The sequence below is a fragment of the Arachis hypogaea genome, chromosome 19, assembly GCF_003086295.3.
Source record: "Arachis hypogaea cultivar Tifrunner chromosome 19, arahy.Tifrunner.gnm2.J5K5, whole genome shotgun sequence".
Lineage (NCBI taxonomy): Eukaryota > Viridiplantae > Streptophyta > Magnoliopsida > Fabales > Fabaceae > Arachis > Arachis hypogaea.
In genome coordinates this window covers 72,549,633-72,559,191 of record NC_092054.1, presented here as the reverse complement: position 1 = coordinate 72,559,191, position 9,559 = coordinate 72,549,633, and the positions used below count along the sequence as shown (strand labels likewise).

At 40.4% G+C, this 9,559-nt stretch overlaps 1 non-coding gene across 1 annotated transcript; it reads left to right on the top strand.

The window, feature by feature from the left end:
- The first annotated feature begins 3,711 nt into the window (after nucleotides 1–3,711).
- LOC112781944 (small nucleolar RNA R71) lies at nucleotides 3,712–3,815 on the top strand. Its single transcript, XR_003192689.1, has one exon. It is a non-coding gene; the product is annotated as a small nucleolar RNA R71 (small nucleolar RNA).
- Nucleotides 3,816–9,559: the final 5,744 nt, after the last annotated feature.

The window sequence follows — 9,559 nt, the reverse complement described above, 5'->3', positions numbered from 1 at the left end:
AAAAGGGTGGGCCAAAAGAATCCGCTTTGTAACACCTTTGCTGCAGTTCTGTCCCCTCCAAAGTGCCCGCCATAGCATGAACCGTGGCAGTTCCACAGGACTTCTCTCCCTTCCTCTTCCGAAACACATCTTCTAAGAATTCCATCTGAACATTTCTTGAAGAGATATGGCTCATCCCAGACAAAGTATTTTGCATCATTCATGAGCTTCCTCTTTTGATGTTTATTGATCCCTGGGGGTAATGCCTCAGTTGCCTTGAAATTTGTAATATCTGCAAACCATGGTGCTTTGTGAACTGTCATCAATTGCTCATCAGGGAAGAGCTTGTTCACATTTGTATCATTCCTCCACCTTGATCATGAGGGATTCTGGATAGGTGATCTGCCACCTTGTTCTCCACTCCTTTCTTGTCTCTGATTTCAATATCGAATTCCTGCAACAGTAAGATCCACCTTATTAGTCTTGGCTTTGATTCTTGCTTGGCAAACAAATATTTAAATGCTGTGTGATCTGTAAAAACAATCACTTTAGCACCAATGAGGTATGATCTAAATTTGTCAAATACAAAAACTATTGCTAGCAACTCCTTTTCAGTAGTGGTATAATTTCTTTGAGTTTCATTAAGGACTTTGCTAGCATAGTATATCACACGAACTAGGTTATCTTTCCTTTGTCCTAACATTGCCCCAACTGCAAAATCAGATGCATCGCACATCAATTCAAATGGTAGGTTCCAATCAGGTGGGGAAATGATAGGAGCAGAGGATAACCTCATTTTCAAATGTGCAAATGCTAGCATGCATGTTTCATCAAAGATGAATGGTGTATCAGATACAAGGAGATTGCTTAAGGGCTTGGCTATCTTTGAAAAATCTTTGATGAACCTTCTGTAAAAACCGGCATGCCCTAAAAAAATTCTAATTGCCTTGACATCACTGGGTGGGGGTAGTTTTTCAATAAGTTCTACTTTAGCTCTATCAACCTCAATGCTTTGGTGAGAGACCTTGTTACCAAGGACTATTCCTCCTGTCACCATGAAGTGGCATTTTTCCCAGTTCAAGACCAAATTGGTCTCTTGGCATCTTTTCAATACCAAGGCGAGGTGATGTAAGCAACTAGGAAAAGAATCTCCGAATACTGAGAAATCATCCATAAAAACTTCAATGAATTTTTCTATCATATCTGAAAAGATAGAAAGCATGCAGCGTTGGAAAGTTGCAGGGGCATTACATAATCCAAATGGCATGCGCCTATAGGCAAACACTCCATACGGACAGGTAAATGAGGTTTTCTCTTGGTCTCTTGGATCAACCACTATTTGATTATATCCTGAATAACCGTCGAGAAAATAATAATATGCGTGCCCTGCAAGTCTTTCCAACATCTGATCCATGAATGGAAGGGGAAAATGGTCCTTTCGTGTAACCTCATTGAGTTTCCTGTAGTCTATGCACATCCGCCATCCTGTGACGGTCCTTGTAGGTATGAGCTTGTTCTTCTCATTGGTAACCACAGTGATCCCTCCCTTCTTTGGTACAAAATGTATGGGGCTAACCCAAGGGCTGTCCGAAATTGGGTATATGACCCCTCCTTGCCAAAGCTTCATAACCTCTTTCTGTACCACTTCCTTCATGATTGGATTCAGCCTTCTTTGGGATTGAATTGATGGCTTGGCATCATCTTCCAACAGTATTTTATGCATGCATATGGCTGAACTGATTCCCTTCAAGTCAGCAAGGGTCCATCCAATGGCATCCTTATGCTCCCGCAGCACCTTGAGTAGTTCGTCCTCTTGATCTTGACTGAGGGACGAATTTATGATCACTGGGTAGTTTTCATTTTCTCCTAGATATACATATTTGAGAGTGGGTGGCAATGCTTTGAGTTCAAGTTTGGGTGCTTTTGATTTTTCGTTCCCTTCCTTTGGTGCATCTGGTATATGTATTTCTGCTGTAGCTACCTCTTCACTTGATTCAGATTCTTCCTCCACCAATCTCTCATTTTCTTGAGGTTCATCTTCTTCAAAATTCTCCTCCACTTCATCCTCAAGTGCATCTAACCTCATGCATTCCCCAATTGTTCCGGTGGATAACTCATGGCCTTGAACACATTGAATGTCATCTTTTCATTGTGTAATCTCAGGGTGAGGTCACCCTTCTGAACATCAATGACAGCTCCAGCAGTGGCCAAGAATGGCCTTCCCAAGATAATGGAGGTCTTGGCGTCTTCCTGCATGTCCAGCACCACAAAATCTGCTGGGAATATGAAATCTCCTACTTTTACTAGCAAATCCTCTACTATCCCGTGAGGGAATTTGAACGACTGGTCTGCCAGTTGTAGAGCCATTTTTGTTGGTTTAGCCTCCTCAATTTTCATCTTTCTCATCATAGCTACTGACATCAAATTGATGCTGGCCCCTAAGTCATAAAGAGCCTTTTCTACTGTGATTTCTCCTATAATGCAAGGGATCTGAAAACTCCCAGGATCCTTTAGTTTCTGAGGTAGTTTATGCTGAATGATAGCACTGCACTCTTCAGTTAGTATCACAGTCTCATTGTTCTTCCAGCTTCTCTTCTTAGTCATTAGCTCCTTCAAAAACTTGGCATAGAGTGGCATTTGTTCTATGGCTTCAGCAAATGGTATGTTGATTTGTAGCTTCTTGAAGATTTCCAAAAATCTCAAGAACTGGCTGTCATCTTCCTTTTTCTTTAATAGATGGGGGTATGGAGCTCTTGAGATGTTCAGTTGGGGTATCTTTTTTTCTTTCTGCAGACTTCGCGTGGGGGGCTGCGTTCCATCTTGCTCTTCTCCCTTTTCATTTGAGCCTTCTTCTTGTGGTTTTTGGGGATGTTCATTCAGTTCCTTCCTACTCCTAAGTGTGATAGCTTGACACTCCTCCCTTTGCTTGAATGGGCATCATAGCAAAAATTGTGGTTAGGAAGCTGCTTAAATAGATAGCTGATTTGTGTTTCCAGTTTTGTGATGGTAGCATTTTGATTCTGCATGTTTGACTGCACTTCCTCTCTGACTGCTTTACTGTCTTGAATGTCTCTGCATATTCCTTCAATGATGGTTTCGATCTTAGAGAGCTTGTAATCAATTGATGGGTGGTTCGGAGCAGATGTGCTGTTTTAGTTTTGATAAGTGTGTGGAGAAGTGTTGTTGTGGGGGTGTTGAGATGTCCTCTGGGTGAATTGCTGGTGAGCTGCATTGTTGTTGGAGTTGTAACGTCTCTGGTCTTGGTTTTGATCTTGCTCACTTCCCCACCCAAAGTTTGGGTGGTTTCTCCATCCAGGGTTGTAAGTCTTGGAGTATGGATCATAGTTTTTCCTTGGTGAATTTCCAATGTAGTTGGCTTGCTCCTGACTCCCCTCTGCTTCTTCATTCACTCCTTCTTGGATTGTTGATGAAGATGAGATTGCTGCTACTTGGTTCCTCTCCATCTTCTTGGTGAGGTCAGCCAGCTGCTGGGTAATGAGCTTGTTTTGGGCCAACAGAGCATCTACATTGTTTAGCTCCATCACTCCTTTTGTGTTCCCTCTTTCAGAAGCATAGAAGTAGTCGTTTTCTGCTACTGTTTCAATAACATCTATGGCTTTCTCAATGGTCTTTTTCTTGTTCAAAGATCCTCCAGATGAATGGTCCACGGCCTTCTTTGACTCATAAGAGAGACCTTCATAGAAAATGTGCAGCTGCACCCATTCGTTGAACATGTCAGGTGGACACCTCCTTGTTAAGTCCTTTAACCTCTCCCATGCTTCATATAGAGTCTCACCATCTTGTTGCCTGAAAGTTTGAACCTCAGCTCTCAACCTATTGATTCGTTGAGGAGGGTAGAATTTTGCTAAGAATTTGTTCACCACATCCTCCCAATTTGTCAAGCTCTCCCTTGGGAAGGATTCCAGCCACTTGGCTGCCTTGTCCCTGAGTGAGAAGGAAAATAAAAGCAGTCTATAGGCGTCAGGATGAACACCATTAGATTTCACTGTGTCACATATTCTCAGGAAGGTGGTTAAATGTTGATTGGGGTCTTCTTGAACACCTCCTCCAAACGAACAGTTGTTCTGAACAAGGGTGATGAGCTGTGGTTTAAGTTCAAAGTTCTTGGCATGGATTGTTGGCTTTTGGATACTACTTCCACAATTGCCTGGGTTTGGATTGATGTAAGAGCCCAAAACTCTTCTATGCTCCCCAACATGATTTGCTCCACCTCCTCTGCCATGGTTGTAAGTCTCTTCTTCATGATGATTTTCCATGTTTTCTTCCATGTTTGGTTCAAAGTATTCCTCAAAGTGTTCCTCCTCTTCTTCAGCACCAACTACTCATTTTTCTTTTGCCTCCCTCCTTAGTCTAAGGAAGGTTCTCTCAGGTTCAGAATCAAAGAAAGTTGAAGCCCCGCTTCTTCTCCCTGTCATACAACCAACAAGTACAAGCAAAGAAAATAGGTGCAGACAGTATTTGTGTCAGAATTGCTGTTAGTTGTGGGTGATGCAATATATCAAACAGTTAGTGGGTTAGTAAACAGAATTGAAAATAACAAAGAAAAACAAACGAGTAGAGGGGGAAGGGAAGAAGTTTAACTAAAACAAAAAGTAAATCACTCAAACAGAAAAATAAAATTCACAAAATAAAAATGCTCAATCTAGTGATCTTCCAATTTAATCATTGTTGATGCACAATCAATCCCCGGCAACGGCGCCATAAACTTGATGCACGGAAAACTTGTCTCTCAACAAATCTCCCTTCGGTAAGTGTACCGAATTTGTCGTCAAGTAAAAACTCACAATAGAGTGAGGTCGAATCCCACAGGGATTGATTGATCAAGTAACTTTAATTAGAAGAATGTTCTAGTTGAGCGAATCCAGAATTTGGGTTGAGAGTTGCAGGAAATAAAATAGCGGGAATGTAAATAACAGAAAAGTAAATGCTAGAATTAAAGGACTGGAGGTAAATGACTGAAAATAAATTGCAGAATTGTAAATGGGAATGGGGGATTTGCTCATAAAAGTAAATGGCAGAAATTAAAGAGAATGGGTAAGATCAGAGATGGGGAGTTCATTGGGCTTAGGAGATGCTGCAATTCTCCAGATCAAGTTCATTTTCATCTCTTCCTCAATCAATGCACTCATTGATCTCCTTGACAATCTTAAGTGATTGAATTACAATTTCTTGCAATTGAATCTCTCAAATCTTGATCAATAGCCAATTCCTTGGTCAATTGCTCATGAGAAGAGATGAAGTATAGTCACTGATTATACCACATGCATTTCCCAAATCAAGTATTGAGAGGGTTATAGTCACATACCCATCCAAACCCAATTTGGTCCAGCACGAGAAAGCATTTCTAGCTTGATCTCTTCATTCCTCTTTCAAGGTTCAAAAGAGATCCAAGTTTGAATAGCTTCTCTTCCAAGATAACTACTCAATTGGATGAAGATCGAAATCTTTCAAGTAAAATCAAGAGGAAAGATAGAAGAATAATAATGAAAATTAGTATTGATCCATCAAATTACAACAGAGCTCCCTAACCCAATGAAAGGGGTTTAGTTGTTCATAGCTCTTGAAAATGAAAACAAAGATGGAGAATACATCATAAAACTAGAAATTGCAAAAAAATTAAAATGCAGAGAGTAGTTCTCTTTTTCCCAGCCTCCAGAACTTCTTCTCAATTCAAAGCTACTCCTATATATACTACTCTTCTCAGCTTCTAGTGTGATTCTTCAAGTCTTGGGCCTTTGGATCTTGAGTTTGAAGCAGTTCTTTTTTTTATTTGGGCTTGACTTTACTTGCAGAGAGAAAGTGCGAAGTGGGTGGAGACTTTAGTTCAGGATGTTAGGGGTGTTAATATTTAGTGAGAATATAAGTTCGAGAACGTTAGTGACACTTAACATTGTCACTAACGTTCCAATGCACCCCTTTGCCTCACGTTAAAACCCACGTTAACTAGGTTAACTTGGATTTTAACGTTGCCTTGTTACCTTCGAGAACGTTAGTGACACTCAACATTGTCACTAACGTTCTAATGTGCCCCTTCTTGCTTCATGTTAAAGCTCACGTTAACTAGGTTAACGTGGCTTCTAACGTGGCCCTTGCCATCCTTCGAGAACGTTAGTGACATTCAACATTGTTACTAACGTTCCAATGTGCCCCTAGGTCTCACGTTAGAGTCCACATTAACTAGGTTAACGTGGCTTCTAACGTGGTCATCCTTAGCCATCCCAACGTTAGTGACAATGTTGAGTGTCACTAACGTTGGCTCATCCTTCATTCTTCATCGTTAGCTTCCACGTTAACCAAGTCAACGTGGAAGTTAACTTGACTCTTGGGGGTTGTGTGGTTGCTTCAACGTTAGTGACAATGTTGAGTGTCACTAACGTTGTCGACAACTCTTCATCCCTTACGTTAGTTCCCACGTTAACCAAGTTAACGTGAGAGTTAACGTGGTACTTTGCATCATAGGCCAACGTTAGTGACAATGTTGAGTGTCACTAACATTGGCTTCTCTTCCCCCCTTAACGTTAGAGGCCACGTTAACTAGGTTAACGTGGCCACTTATGAGTAATTGCCAACGTTAGTGACAATGTTAAGTGTCACTAACATTGGCTCAACTTCTCTTCTCCACGTTAGAATTCATGTTAACTTAGTTAACGTGACTCTCTAATGTGGGCATTGATGGCTTTTTGAGAGTGTTATTGGCAATCACTTTTCTCATTAACCTTGCAAGTTACCTCCCTTTTTCTTGCTACCTTTTGGTCCTGAAATCAAGCAATAAAGTGCATCAAAGCTCTAGTCCAAGTCATGAGTAATGCAACATAATATTTGTCACTAAACTTATGCAAAATCCTCATGAAATTATGTAAAATGCACAATGTATGCTTGAATCAAGGCATAGGTGAATATCTACCCAAAACTAGCTTATTTCTTAAAGAAATGCATGAAACTAACCTAAAAATAGTAAAGAAAAGGTCAGTGAAACTGGCCAAGATGCCCTAGCATCACTCCCACCTAGCACTTTCGTTTATTGTCCTTAAGTTGGACTTATGGGGAGCTCCTCTTAAGGTGGTTTGTGCTTGAAGCTATCCTTGAACATCCACCAATGCTTGAATCTCCAATAAGCTTTAGTCTTCAAAGATGATAACTGTAAGCCTTGATGGAGTTCCACACAAGCCATGGTCTCCCAAATTTGATTCTCCTTGTGCGATCCGGGATCCCACACTTTGTTTTGATACCCATCTTCAAATTGATCATCATGATTCCAATTGGGTGGCATGACCTTAAAATTCTCAATTAAGCACCCAAATATTCTCCTAGACCTATGCAATTTGGTTCTACACCAACCATTGCTATTCAACTTCGAGCATGCAACTATCATGAACTTAGAGTGATGTGTCCAACCACTACACAACTCTCTCCTACTCTTAACTCCACATAGAGCTCTAAGTTGACCATCATTTTCAATCAAACCATATTCAAGTGAGAAGATAAAGCTTAGGGATAAGAATTTTACCCACTTCAATGTTGTGTTGGATGATGGTGACTTAGGAAGGGGGACCTCCCCACACTTAGCCAATGCGAGGTCTACGCCCTTGTGCTCCTTCTTGACTACCTCCACTTCCTTGCAAGCTTCTTCAACTTCAATTCCTTGCTGACCAACTTCTTCTATACACCCTTCATTGCTCAAATCATGTGTTGGAGGTTGTGCACGGTCCTCCTTGTCATCAATTTCACAACACAATAAGGGGGATTCATCAATTCCAAAAGACTCATTAGTTGGTTTGGAATCATCTTCAATGATGGAGGTTGCTTCTTGCTCAACCTTCTCCTTTTGGTGGCCTCCTTCCAATTCAATCTCTTCTTCATTGCTTACCAAGGGTATAGGACGTGAGGTATCTTCTTCCCTACCCTCTATGTCAAACCCTATTGGAGAGGATTCAATTGTACATAAGAATTCTTCAATGATTGAATTCATCTCTTGGTCAACCTCTTCAAAGGCTTTAACCACTTCTTCCGGCTCAATTATCTCGACTTCCTCCCCTTGTGACAACCCTTGTTTCACCCCTTCTTCTACACCTTGAAGCTCTAAATATGCTCCTTGATTGCTACTCCACATTCAATAATGGGAGTTCCTTGATCGCATAGGCTTAGGCGGGAGGAGACCATATTGCGTATGGCTTTCGCTATGGTAGCTATGTTGGCTGCTAACTCCTTGAACTCTTTTTGGTTCTCTTCTTGCCTTTGAATGTAAGAACTAACACATTCTTGGAGGGAATCATCCATTGGAGGTGGTGTGGAAAAAGAATGTTCATTGTTTGGGAAGGAGGTTTCATAATTAGAAGTTGGTTCATCTTGGCAAGGGTATGGAGATGGTGTATATTGGGTTGGTTCTTTAGAGTAATTGTGTTGGAATGGTGGTGGTTCCATGTATGGTTCATATGGCTCATAAGGTGGTTGGTAGGGTGGATAAGGATTAGGGTCATAATGAGGTGTTTGGTGGTAGGGGGCTTGTGAGTAAGGTGGTTCAAAGTCATGTTGAGGGGGTGGTTCATAGGCATGTGGTGGTGGTTGTTGACAATCACAATAAGGGTCACCACATCCGTTAGATTGATACGCATTAGGATTAGAATTATACCCATAAGAAATCGGAGGAGGTTGTTGCCAAGAAGGGTGATCAATCCTTTGAGGCTCCCTCCACCTTTGATTGTTCCATCCTTGATGCATGTTATCATTGTAGCTTCTATTCCCTACAACATAATTTGAGCCAAACTCATCATAGCCAAAGTGGTGAGAATTCATAATAGCAAATAAAAACAAGAGCTAACAAAAATAAGCAACAAAGTTCTAAAGCTAACAAAAACAAACAAATAAGAAAAAGGCAAACATATTCACAATATTCACAATAGCCAATAACAAAGCACCATTATAATTCCCCGGCAACGGCGCTATTTTGATTGATGATATTTGCTCGATGGTTTAGAATTTCTCTCATAGAAATAAGGAATTTGTTGTAAGCATAGCTCCAAATCAACAAACAATTCTCACATAAAAAATTTGAGTTGTCACAAATACAAACCCCAAATAAGAATTAACCGAAGTATTTGAACTCTGGGTTGTCTCACAAGGAATTGCAATGAAGTGTTTAATTATTGGCTATGAAAATGCAAGGGGGTTTGATTTACAATTTGACAAGAAAATATAAATTCAAGAAAGTAAAATAACAAGAACTAATAAAAGAAATAGAAAGAACTCTTGGCTAGACATAGGTAATTGAGATCATAATCCTTGTCTATATACCAAATATTGATAATTATGAGGAACCAAGCTCATTAAGTTTACTTCTATACTTGAAGTATATCAAATAGGCTTGATCACATCAACCCATAAGTCCCAACCTATCTACTAATTAGATTAGTAGTGGGTTAGTGTCAATGAGTATCAAATTGACCAACAAGGGTTCTCAAATCAGCAATTCAATGAGACCCAATAACTCAGGGTCACTCAATTCCCTTAGCCTAGGCCAAGAGTCAAGAAAACTACTAAAAAACTAGAGGAAACTTTTTAT